This window comes from Lampetra planeri, chromosome 38 (assembly GCF_965212315.1).
Source record: "Lampetra planeri chromosome 38, kcLamPlan1.2.h2, whole genome shotgun sequence".
NCBI classification, from domain to species: domain Eukaryota; kingdom Metazoa; phylum Chordata; class Hyperoartia; order Petromyzontiformes; family Petromyzontidae; genus Lampetra; species Lampetra planeri.
The window spans coordinates 9,659,920-9,672,096 of NC_136144.1; the positions used below are offsets into that span (position 1 = coordinate 9,659,920).

General features: G+C 55.3%; 1 pseudogene across 1 annotated transcript in view; it reads right to left on the bottom strand.

The window, feature by feature from the left end:
- Positions 1–1,762: 1,762 nt before the first annotated feature.
- LOC144731282 (uncharacterized) overlaps positions 1,763–12,177 on the bottom strand; it is a 154,799-nt pseudogene continuing 144,384 nt past the window's right edge. Inside the window, exons 22-25 of the transcript XR_013587935.1 lie at positions 11,970–12,157; positions 11,203–11,427; positions 6,735–7,993; positions 1,763–6,486 (exon numbers count right to left, since the gene is read on the bottom strand). The product of XR_013587935.1 is annotated as an uncharacterized LOC144731282 (transcript). The remainder of the gene's footprint in view (positions 6,487–6,734; positions 7,994–11,202; positions 11,428–11,969; positions 12,158–12,177) is intronic.

Consider the following 12,177-nt stretch of genomic DNA (forward strand, 5'->3'; position numbering starts at 1 on the left):
GGCCACTCTGAGGGCCCAATGCTGGGCCACTCTGAGGGCCTCAGGCTGGGCCACTCCTGCGGCAAGTGGGGTGTGGCCGTGTCAAAAAAAAGTGGGGAGGGGAGGCTGCCAGATGCGTCACCGTTGAGCCTCCCAGAAAACGTGGGTCGTTTTACAAATGTTCACCGGAACAAAGATCCTCCAGTGTAGCCTTCACAGAATGTTGGGGCAAGTGCTGTTAGCGAGTAGCAGCTATGAAGGCCGGAACGGCACACGAGGGGTTGGGTGGCCAGCAACTGCTCCCGGCCACCTTTGTCTCCCCAGCGGCGATGTTTACTACACAAGGCACCAGGTACTCATTTGAGATCGGGTCGACCTAGGGGAGGCCCAGGACCGGTTCAGATCATTGTCACCGATGATGGCCGTAGCGCTAACCGCTACGCTACCGCTCCCCGAACACACACACGTACACACAACAACAACCGCCATTCGCCACTAAGTGGCGGTGACGTCACCACGACGCTTGTGCCAGGCTATGTGCACCTTGAGGCCACGTGAAGTGTCGAACGCCCTCTGGCAGGAGGTCACGGGGCAGATCCAGATGCCACAGGTCGACTGACACGACTGGCTGATGCACCACCTGTGCCCCCTACTGTGCCAACTTGCTGTGCTTTAGCCATCCGGCGCTCCGCTTGTTGTTGCGAGCATAGCTCCTCTGCTCTCCATTGTTGTCGTACGGCGCAGCAGCGCCTCCAACTCTTTTGAGTGAGCAGCAATTACCAGATCATTGGCATACATAATGTAGTTGAGCAATAGGGAGCCATTCCTTGACCGCACCCGATCATTAATCAGCCTCCCATTGTATCTGTACCAAATGTAAATTCCTCCGGTACAGCTATTGAAGGCTTCACGAACTACGTGGTCAAAATAGATGTTAAATAATGTGGGAGCCAGAGGACATTCCTGTCGCACCCCAAGGTGTACAAGGAATGGCTCTGACTCCCGGCCACGTAGTTTTACCCGGGCCCGCTCACCATCATGAAGGTCCTTAATGATCGTGAGCAGAGGGTCAGGGACTCCGAAAGCACGAAGAACAACCCAGAGCCCAGGCCTACTGATGGTATCATAGGCCTTCACCATGTCAATAAAGCAGAGATATAGGTCTTGTTGGAATTCCCTACACCTCTGCTATAGCAGTCGGACAGAAAATATGTCATCCGTGCCGAACCGCCCTTTCCTGCAACCGCATTGGGGCTCCGCGAGTCTCTCCTCAGCGTGCCTAGTAAGGTGATGTTGGATAATCCTTGCCAGGACCTTTCCCGGCACACTGAGGAGTGAGATGCCCCTGTAGTTGTTACAGTCTGTGCGGTCCCCCTTCTTAAAGAGGGTGACCACCAGGGCATCCTTCCAGTCCTAAGGAAACCGTCCAGTGGTCCAGACTGTTGTTATGATGTCATGTAGGGCAGTCTGTGCACAAACGCCACCCTCCCTCAGCATTTCGCTTGGGAGATGATCTCTGCCCGGTGCCTTTCCTGGTCTCAGACTCTGGATCGCCTTCAGTACTTCCTCAACAGATGGCACCTCAGCCAGCCACTCACAGGGGGTGACTTCTTCCAATATTTGAGGCACCGCAGCCTTAGCAGGGTCATCCCTCACTTTGTGCCACGATGTTTTCCTGGCCGAGGGATTTCCCCTCCCCCAGGACCACACGTACACACACACCAGCACACACACACACATGCACATTCGATCATGATACAAAAAAACGAAACATCATAAACACTTGGACTCAATAAGCTTCACGCTTTGTATATTGTAGCAGTTTATACACGACCATCATACCGACATTGGCTTTCTCCTGTCGCGGCATTACTGCGCGACTAACAACAGGTCGCGACAAAGCGTATACTTACTTGATAATATCGGCGTTAAGAAAAGAAGGACAAGGGAGAAGTAACGGGGAACAATAACAAGAAATAATAAACGTGTGGGAGTTTTCTCATTAATAGTCGTACATTCACTTTAACATTTGTTTTTGAAAGTCGCAGTTCAGACACAATAAGCTTGTTCGATCCACCCTGTTTTGTAACACGCCAACGACAACAAACCTCCTTAGCCTTACAAACTCTGGGGGGGGGGGGCAAGTGCTGTTAGCGAGCACCTGTTAAGGCCGGTGCGGCACGCAAAGGGGGTGGTGTGGCCAGTACCACGCCCCGGCCACCTTTGTCTTCCCAGCACCGATGCACACGCACCACCGCTAACTGGGGTTTCTAATTATTTTTTTCTGGCTGAGTCGACCTAAAGCGAGTCACTGGGACAACTTCCGGATATCGCCCGCCAGCCACTCTGATGTCAGCAGTGGTGGCCGTGAATACAACCTCGGTGGCGCAGTGCGCTAACCACTGCGCCACCGCTCACCTCCACACACAAACACGCGCGTGCTATCAATACCACAGGCGTACACATACAACGAGCACGTGAACAATGTCCAACCTGCACCGTGAAACAAGAGGCACTCGTCGTTAGCGATAACAGCATTAGAAGACTCGACGTCTCCGAGGCATGGTGTGCAGACGCAAGCATTTATAATTCCCCTGCGTCGGGATATAGATTTTTTTGGTGATTTCATTTTTTCTCTCCAACGTTTCAACGTTTTGGTACCTCTCGCTCTCTGTGTCTCTGTCGAGTTGGTTGACTGCCACACAACAGCCGAACCGATCTTTTGACGGTAAAAGCGACCGCAGTACAGGCACGGTGACATCGTTTTGCGCCATCGGCCGTTCCGATTCGACGGCGCGCGATTCCTCTCTTACAAGGGCCGAGGAGCCAATAACCCAAACCCATCGCCTCTCGCGGCATTTAAGATGCCCTTGCGCGGACCGGAACCCACCCAACAGTCGGGGCAACGTTGCTCACACTCGCCCATTCCTTTGAGCTCTCCAACCTCGGTTGTAGGTCCCCCCCGAAACCGCCACAACAAACTTGTCTAGGGGTGGACGCGGGGGTGGAGGTGGTGGAGTAATTGGATCCACGATCGGCGGGCAAAAGAAGATCGCTCTCGAAATCGGCGCGCTCGCTAAGGGGTTCGTGATGCGAGTTTTTGCTTTGTTTTGTACGATCATGTGGACATATTGGCGGGAACACCGGTGCAGCATAACACACCGGTCCTCATAAAACTGCCTGACAATGTCGCCGTTACCCATGAGTGAGCTGCAATACTCTCCATAACAAGTTGCCTTATGATTCAGCAGCTGGTTTACCATTCGAAAGTGTGACACGGGTGGATGCCACCGTCCGCCAATAAATGATTCTGGAAATTAATCGAGGAATCCTCCGACCAGGTCTAGGGCACGAGGAGTAAAATCTTGCCTTTGGATCACGGAGCCAGCCAATCGTCACCAGGCTGGGTGCTGCTATACGGCAACAGACTGCGAAGCTTTGCGTTCGGCTGCTCAGTACCATTCGTCTCGCGACTGCTTCGCACATCAACACGAGAACGGACTTTGACGCACATGTTTCTGACCGAGGTTCGTGAATCGCGGGAAAAGAAATAATCATTGAGAAAAATGTGCTTGTCTTTATACCGCGCACCGGTGTGCCGCCAATGACGTTCGTATGTCCAATTATTGAATTGCTATTGTCTAATAGGCGAGCAATGGATACGGCAAATGATCGATCGTGAAAAGAATTATCACGCAACGGCACCACGCGTGGATCTGTGAGTGCAGGGAATGGGGGTCGTTTTTGAGTCGCGCAAACGCGGCACGTGGACGTTCCGTCGACTTTGACCGTCTCGACGAATTCTACGAGCGAGGCAAAATAATCGAATTTTTATCCGTGACCCCCCCCCCCGCCCCCCAGATCACAGACGAACAACTCGGGAGATATCATGGTGAGAAGAAGGAACATCCAACGATACCGGAAGAGGTTGAGAAACAGCTCGTAAAGGCGTTGGCACGGGAGTGGTGCATAATTAGCACTGCGATTGCAAACTTCCCGGGACAGCCATCATTAGAAAGGGGGCGACCGACGATGGGGAGAGTTGGGGATCGACGTGAATTATGAATCGTTAATTCCCCTTTTAAACTTTGGTGGCTAAGTTGAGAAAAATAATCGAAAGCTGCGATGGCCTTCCAAAACGATTTGCGTGTTCCCTTTATTTAAACGAGTGTCGAGGGGGGCGGGGGGGATCAGGACAACCTCTCCTGTAGACATCCAACAACACAGTCCGGTACTCAATTTTAACCGATCCCGTTATTAAGAGAGATGATGGGCTGAGAGCTGACACCGTGGCGTATAATTACTTCCCAGAAAACGTTACCACGTGAAATCGTAAAACGCAGCCCCTAAAACTAACGAACACCTAACAAGCCCCCGCGAAGCTCGCACGCGCGCTCACAAAAGCGACATTAACTCGTCAACACGTCTGCGTGTACATTTGGCATTACAAATGTGGAAGGCACTCGATGTAGCATGGCCTAAAGCTCTGTGGACAGCGGTTAGAGCCAGGACATTTACCATTCCCTCATACCGTACCAACGGCCGGTCGTATAAAACTACCTGGAAGAGGGTCTTTCACTTCTCATAAATAATAAGTGTTACTAAATTCCATCAATTCCCGATCCAATATTGGATAAAGCTCATCCCACCCCATGTGTGTTTTTTTTTATTTCACCATACTTGGTCGGCACGGTTTGATGCAGGCGGATTGAGGGAAGGCCCGGTTCTGATATCACTCAGTAAAGTGTAGTCGGCTGGGACCAGGAATCGAACTCGGGTGCACCGGGTTCACAGGGCGACGCGCTAACCACCTGTGCCACACTCCACACGGCCTTTCCTGCTTGCCGCGCTTTGAGTGACACGAGAAGATGAAATTCAATGCGCTCTCGGGTGCTTTGTACGACCGGACCGGTTACTGGTTGTCTGACAAAACAAAAAAAGCATGCGGCTCCCTAGAAGTGGCCGCAGCATTATATAGGAAATATGTCTCTTAATTTTAAAAACAGTAGCAGCATCCTCTCTCCTCTACACACACACATATATATCTTCTTTATTTAAATCTCATTGTCGTGCAAATTTAGAGCGCAGGTGATGGGCTCGCAGTCTTGCCCAGGCAGGTGTAGTCGTCAATGTCATCGTCTTTTAATGACAGGCCTTTTGGAATATATTCAGCCATTTGTGGGGGTAGAGCGGTGGTGGGTGCCCAGTTGGGTGCCCTGTTGGTGGGCACAAATGCCATCCAATCACTGCATTCTGGGATTGTCCACCGAGACCGATCCAGGGCACTGCGGCTCCCAGCAGCCTTTCACAGTTTGGTATAAACAGCTTACAAACAAACAAGCCCACGCATTCTATCCTGGCCGTGTTTTAATACCACAATCTCATTGCATATTCTCGCTAAGGATTTTAGTACCCATTACCATATATATATAATATCACGTATACTTTTGTCTTTGTTTTTGTGATGTTTCTTTTTGCAATAGAATACCCAAATTCACAGCCTTTGTTCCCGGTGTTTACTTGATGTGTTTCTGCATTGATATGCATCCCCAAAAAAACCCAACCCCCATTACTCATACGCAGTCTTGGGCTTGCGTTACATATAAGTTGGAGACAGCCTATATGTATGTTTTTATTAATGGTAGCGCACTTGAGGGGGCATATTTCATGTGTTGCCCCAAAAAACTACTTCTCAGCCAATTTTTGATGGGGGGGGGGGGATATAGACATTCGTGAACTGCTCGCTCTCCCCACCCTCCCCCCCCCCCGAAAAGGATTATGTAAACCGCTATTTATTTTTTAACAGACGTGTGAATGAAGCCACATCGTCTCGGCTACTTACTCAAGCAAGGTAGGGTGGGGGGCGGGCGGGCATGTTTAATTCTGAGTTGAGGCGTTGGCTTCAATTGGAATCTCGACATTCGCGGGAAGGTGCTCGAACGACGCAGTCGAGCGGTCGTCGTTACGCGGTCATCGGCGTTCCAGCCTCCCGCAAACCTGGGCCCCCCTCCCACCCTGCCCCGCCCCGCTATTACTGCACAGCCCACGTTTAAAGTGCACAAGGAAAATAATAAAAACTTTTGCTCGACCGCCTGCCTTCGCCGCCACGTGCTGAAACTATGAACTTACACAGCGCTGCGCACGCACACACACACGCACGTGCGCACGCAGGAAGGAAGGAGGACTTCAGAATCCAGGCGAAGCCCTGCCCAGGCCCGGCTTGTGCTGTGTGGCCACGTGCGTCATGGCCGTCTGCAGGCCTGGTGCCGTGGGAATGCCATAGCCCATCGTTGCCGCTGGCTGCTGGAAGTGTGGGAGCCCCACTGAGGGTGGCAGGCCGTGCCACGTGCTGTGGTAAGCCGCGTGCGGTTGCGCGGTTGCCCCGTACGGCATGGGGTAGGCCGGGGACATGGGAGCCTGCAGTGGAGTGAGAGGCCTGCCGGGTTGGGCGGCGCCAGGGGCGCCCATCTGGCTCGGCACGGACAGCTTGCGCGTCATCTGGGGCGTCTGGAAAGGCACAGGGTGAACGCGCGGAACGTTAGAAGACCGTGGTGACATTCGCGTGCTGTCACGCCTGCTCCTGAAACCTGTCGTCATGGCCAAAGTGATCGATTCGTGAAAAGGTGAATTTCCAGAAGGAAGGCTTCTGGTGAGTGCTTGCGAGTTGTAACATCGCAGTGTTGCAAGTGAGCGTTTGCCCTCATTCAAAACTCCGTTCATAGATTTACAAACACGCCGCCCGGTCGGCTACTCACGTCCGGCTGCTGATGCATCGGCTGCCTCTGCTGCACGCTCGGAGCGCTGACGAGCCGGCCTGCTCTCGCCCCGCCGGCCCCAGCAACACCACCAGCGGCAGCTCCTCCCTGCTGCTCAGTCCTCTGCCAAACCTGCCTGGCCCCGGCAAAACTCGCCCCGCCGCCGCTGCCGCCGCCGCCGCTACCGCTGCCCGGCATCCCGGACACCCCGACTGCGTCGCGCGCCCAGTTGTCAAGCAGACGGTGAAAGTCGTCTGTGAAGGTCGTCTTCTTGGCGACGTTGGGCATCGTCAGCGAGCCGCCGTTGCCCCCGAGGCCTACGGCAGGCAGGCTGTGCTGCCGCGACACGGGCGCCTGAGTGGCGGGCTGGCACGCCGGTGGGGGGGTCATCTGGCCGGTGAGCGGCCGGTGGATGGTCGGGTCGCTCGACCAGTTGGGGATGAAGACGGTCGGGCTGGGTGCGGCGCTCAGGCTGAGCTGCGTGGGTCGCACCGGCGGACTCACCTGCGCAGAGGCCGGTGGCGGCCGGAAGCCCTGGGGATACTGTCCGGTGTTGCCCGGCTGCTGCGGCAGCTGAGCCGAGATGGTTCTGCTGGTGGCAGGATCCGTGTTGTTGTTGTTATTGTTGGTGGATGTAGTGGGGTAGGATTGTGGAGCCGGCTGATTCGTTAGTACCATGCCTTGCTGCTGCTGAAGCTGCTGCTGCTGTTGGTGCTGTTGCTGATGTTGTTGAAGCTGCTGCTGCTGATGTTGTTGTTGCTGCTGCTGATGTTGCTGCTGCTGATGATGTTGCTGCTGCTGCTGATGTTGATGCTGAAGCTGCTGCTGCTGCTGGAGCTGCTGCTGCTGAAGCTGCTGCTGCTGATGCTGTTGCTGCTGCTGAAGCTGCTGTGGCTGTTGCTGATGCTGCTGCTGATGCTGCTGAAGCTGCTGCTGCTGATGCTGCTGCTGTACGCTCTGGCCCAGCTCGACGGCACGCTGGCCTGGCGAGTTATGAACGGAGGTGCTCTGCTGCGTTGCGGGCTGGCTCGCTCTGCCCAGCACGTGAGCGGGGGCTCTGGATTCGGCCTGCTGAGCTGGCCCGGCGCTCGGTTGAGTGGCGGGCTCGGCAGGCGCGGCGTTGGCGGGAGGCTGCTGCTGTGGACGTTCGGTTAAGTTCCTCGCAGCGGCGGGCGTCGTCGCCAAAGGTGAATCCGGGAAGCGTGGCTGCAGGCAGCCGACGACCTGAGCGATGTGCGTCGCTCCTCCCATGCCGGTCCCTGCGGTGCAGAAATTCCAGCCGTCGCTCGCGTGGGCAAACACCGCCCGGTCACCTTAACCGTCGTCACCACTCAAGCTGTTAGCCGTCACTTCTCAGTATCGATCGCCGGAAGTTTAGAAAACGTTCTTTCCAACGTGATACTCTCGAGTAAACGGAACGAGATCACCTCGCTCGTGCGTTGAAAAACTACCCTTGAATGTTAAATCGGACTGGTTTTTTAACAACACGGACGGGGGGTCAGGGGCAATGGCAGAGCCAGGATTTTCAGTTAGGGGGGGCAACCCCTCCAGCAATGAAAAATAATAGGAGTTGTTAGTAAATAAGGACTTGTCCCTTGCTTTTTATTCGACGCGTGTGTGGCGATGGCGCAGCCATCGATCGAGGGCGAATTCGAACCGTGTGTGATCGGCATCGCGCTTGCTGAAGGTGAATGCCTTCAGGGAAGTCGTATACTGTATACGCAACTGCGCACAATTCTGTGAGTCACTTATAACTGCTTTGTCGTTACTTATTGCCAATTAAGGACTATTGTCCTCTCGTCTCATAGATTCCCTAGCACATAATAATATGCTACACAGTGGCAGTGGGGGTCGCAAAATGCCGATTTATTACTAATAAACCCCATCTGATCGAAAATAGGGATCCGATTGAAATTAGTCAGGGGGTCAAGTTGAGGGGACGGCGTTGCATCAAACGATACAAACACAAGCAGACATGCAAAAATAGTGTAAATTAGGCTACGGAAAGCCCCAAAAGCTCTGGTGAACACGTGGTGTGTCGTCTGGCTTTTAATGGTTCCTGACGTAATCGTATTTTACCTGAGGAGCGGCTAACGATCGAGACGGCGCACGTCAAAGGGTGAGCGTAACGAGCGCGGTTAATCGACAAGGGATCTCACCACACCTGAGTGATCCTTTGTGCCGCTTTGGTTGCATGCAACTTGATCGCTTATATATATATGTGGACGTCTCCGCAACGGGTTGCCCAACCGGTTGAATAGAAACAGACTCTACGGCAGATATAGATTCTGCACTCTCAGGCCATCTGCTGAGCAGACCCGTAGCATCACGTGCACATTTGCGAACTCGTGATTGGCTGTCACAATCCTGATGTGGGTGGGGGGAACCAGAAAAAAGGGGGGGGCTAGGTGGTATAGGGGCGTGGCCAGACACACCCTAGGTTTGAAGTTTTCGTGACTGCAGGGATCCATACTCTTTGGTTCTTTCGGTAAAGTCACGTAGTGATTACATTTATTTTATGGTATACCTACGTGACTTTACCGAAAGAACCAAAGAGCAACTACTTGCATAGATGTCGGCAAAGTAGTTGCGCGGGCGATTAGGTTACGCGATTTTGCGAGCGATCTGGTTGCGTGACCGGTGGACCCGGCTTTGAAAGGCCGGCGCGCTTCTTGGGCCACGCTCTCTTGGTTTTGATACCGGCACGGCGCTGGCTGGCTTCCCGATTCACCGAGATCCCTCTGCTCGGTGCCGGTTATTCACCGAGGCCTAACGCCCAAGTCACCCCGGAATGCACCGGAAACTTCCTTCCCGCATGCAAGCGAGGGGAAGCCGCGACGGTGCGATCAGCAGTGGGGGGCGGGGGGGGTCTGTGGAAACCTGAGGAAGGCTTACGTCCGATCCAGAGGTCTGCCCGATCGGGCGAGGAAACCCACAGTTCACTGACGCCAGCAATTACCGCACAGCGAGTGAAACATAATGATCAAATTTAGTTTTTTTTGTACGCATTTTCGCGCGAAGAATGGAGTGAAGTCGGTTACACTGCCCGAATTCGTAAACAGGGCTCATGGTTGCTTAAAGTTCGATGCAATCGGCAAAGATTTCTCCTAAACGAGGGATTGAACGTTCTTTTTCCGCAGGTTTGTCCAGGTCCCGCGACGCCACCATCTTGTTGGGTGGCTGCCAGGGGTAAAAGGTCAAAGCTCAGAACTCAAAGTTCGGGGGGTCAAGCGGGGCGGCGGGGCAGGCGGGGCGGCGTGAAAGTTGAGCAGGGCGGGGTGGAGCGTAGGGGGCAGGCGGGGCAGGTGGGGCACGGACACAGGGTGAGCGAGATGGGTCCGCTGAGGAACCGCGGGCGAGGGCGCCCGCTGGTTTTGTACGTGACGTGATCGCCGACGCGATGGAACACGGTCCAGCCTCCGTGTCGCGCAAGCGTTGTCGGGAGAGAGGGTGAGAACGCGCACACAAAGACACAGATCCCCCGTGTAGCCTTAGCAGACTGTTAGGGCAAGTGCTGTTCGCGAGCACACTATGAAAGCCGGCACTGTGGCATGTGAAGGGGGTGGGTGGACAGCACCACGCCCGGCTACCTTTGCCTCCCCAGTGGCGATGTTTACACACAGCACCAATGTACTCATTCGATGCTGAGTCGACCTAGGAGAGGCCCAGGACCGGTACAGATAATCGTCACCGGCGTTGGACGTGAACGGGAATCGAACCGCTCCCGCAACGCGCACACACGCACACACACACGCACGCACACACACGCACGCGCAAGGTAGAGGACGCCGGCTTAACGCGGCTCACAAACGGAATAGTGTACACAGTGGGTGGAGAGGCAGACAGGACGGACCGACAGACAGAGCGCACTTGCCAGATGTAGGTTAGTGTACAGACGGGGCAGCGTGCACAGGACTATTGCAGACAGAGCAAGAATCACGACGCCTCCGTCATCTCTATCGAATGCGTGCTGACCAGTGAAACTATTTTACCAGGTAAGGCCCACTGCACTCTACGGCTGTTTTTCAGAAGCGACCTGGCGACAAGTGGTAACTCAAACCACGTGGGCATTTATAGCAGCGGCAAAACACGAACGTCTGTGTTCCTACGAGTCTATGCATCTCTATGAGTCTCTATTTATATCTGCGAGTCTCTATGCATCTCAACGAGTCTCTATGCATCTCTATGAGTCTCTATGTATCTTTAAATAGTCTATCTGCATCTCTACAAGTCTCTACGAGTCTCTACGAGTTTCGACGTAAATGTAGCCGAGCAACCGGGCTGACAAATCAAGACAAATTCCAACAATTCAAACAACCAACAGCGTAAAGTGAACCCGCGGTTCCAACGCAGCGTCTTGAGATTGCCCCCCCCCCCCCAGTAGTCGAAGACACGGCCACCGAACTAAACCCCCACACCCCCCCCCCCCCCACGTCGCTCGCTTGCGTCGGCCGAACAGCGCCAGTACCTGCTATGGGCTGGTGGGGAAGTCCCTCGCCAGAGCCCGCCAAGTGGAGGGTGTCCACCGACACGGAGTGCCGCACGGCTCGCCGCGGCGGCTCCGAGCTGGCGGCGGTGATGGCGCCGCCGCCGCCGGGCTGACCCAGTGGCGGTGGCCCCGCCTGGCCATGACCACCAGAGGGCCGCGTGCCGTCTGCGGGCTGGGAGGAGGAGGACGGCGGCTGGAAGATGCCTGCGGGAAGGCGGGGGGGGGGGGTCACACGAGTGGCTCCAGTCGTCCGGGCTGGCCAGGTCTTCGGGGTGGGTGGGTGGGGTCGACGTTCGGCGAAGGGGCTTCGCGGTTCGATCCGGCATGCCGCCCCGGTTAATACTTTCGGTGCCAACACAGGCGTTGGGGTACTCCGCGCCGTCCCCTTCGCTCGCGGCGGAACGTCAAAGATGCTGTGACGTCACTCGAGAAAGAGTGGACCGGCGAACGAAGACCGTCACCGCATCGCGCGGCGCTTTCAGATGCGCTTCTGCGGCCGTCTGGATGTTAGGAAGCCATTGGGAGCTGTGCACTTTTAAATCTCGATTGAAAACAAGCCGCTTCGTCGAGCTATCATTCGTGAAAGCCACGTCGCTTCTGAAAAAGAGCTCCAAACAGCTCAGCGGGCCTTACCTGGTCAAGGCGGACAACCTGTACGGCGCAGCGGAGCGAGAATATCTGCCGTGCCCCCTGCCGTGAAACTACCGGCGGACCACGCGAGGCGCGTCGCCGCGGCGCCTTCGTACCTGGCAGGGCGTGTGCCGTGCTCACGCGGGAGGCACGGGCAATGCGGCCCTTGCTGGTCCTGCGGCGCCGCCCGGCCGGCGGGTGGAGCTGCAGCAGTAGCTGCGGCGGCGCTCGGTTCAGCCGGCGGTAGAGTTCCTCCATCTCGCGGCGCTGCGCGGCCTGCAGCTCCGCCAGCTCCTTCAGGTGTCTGGGGCGATGGCAACGGGA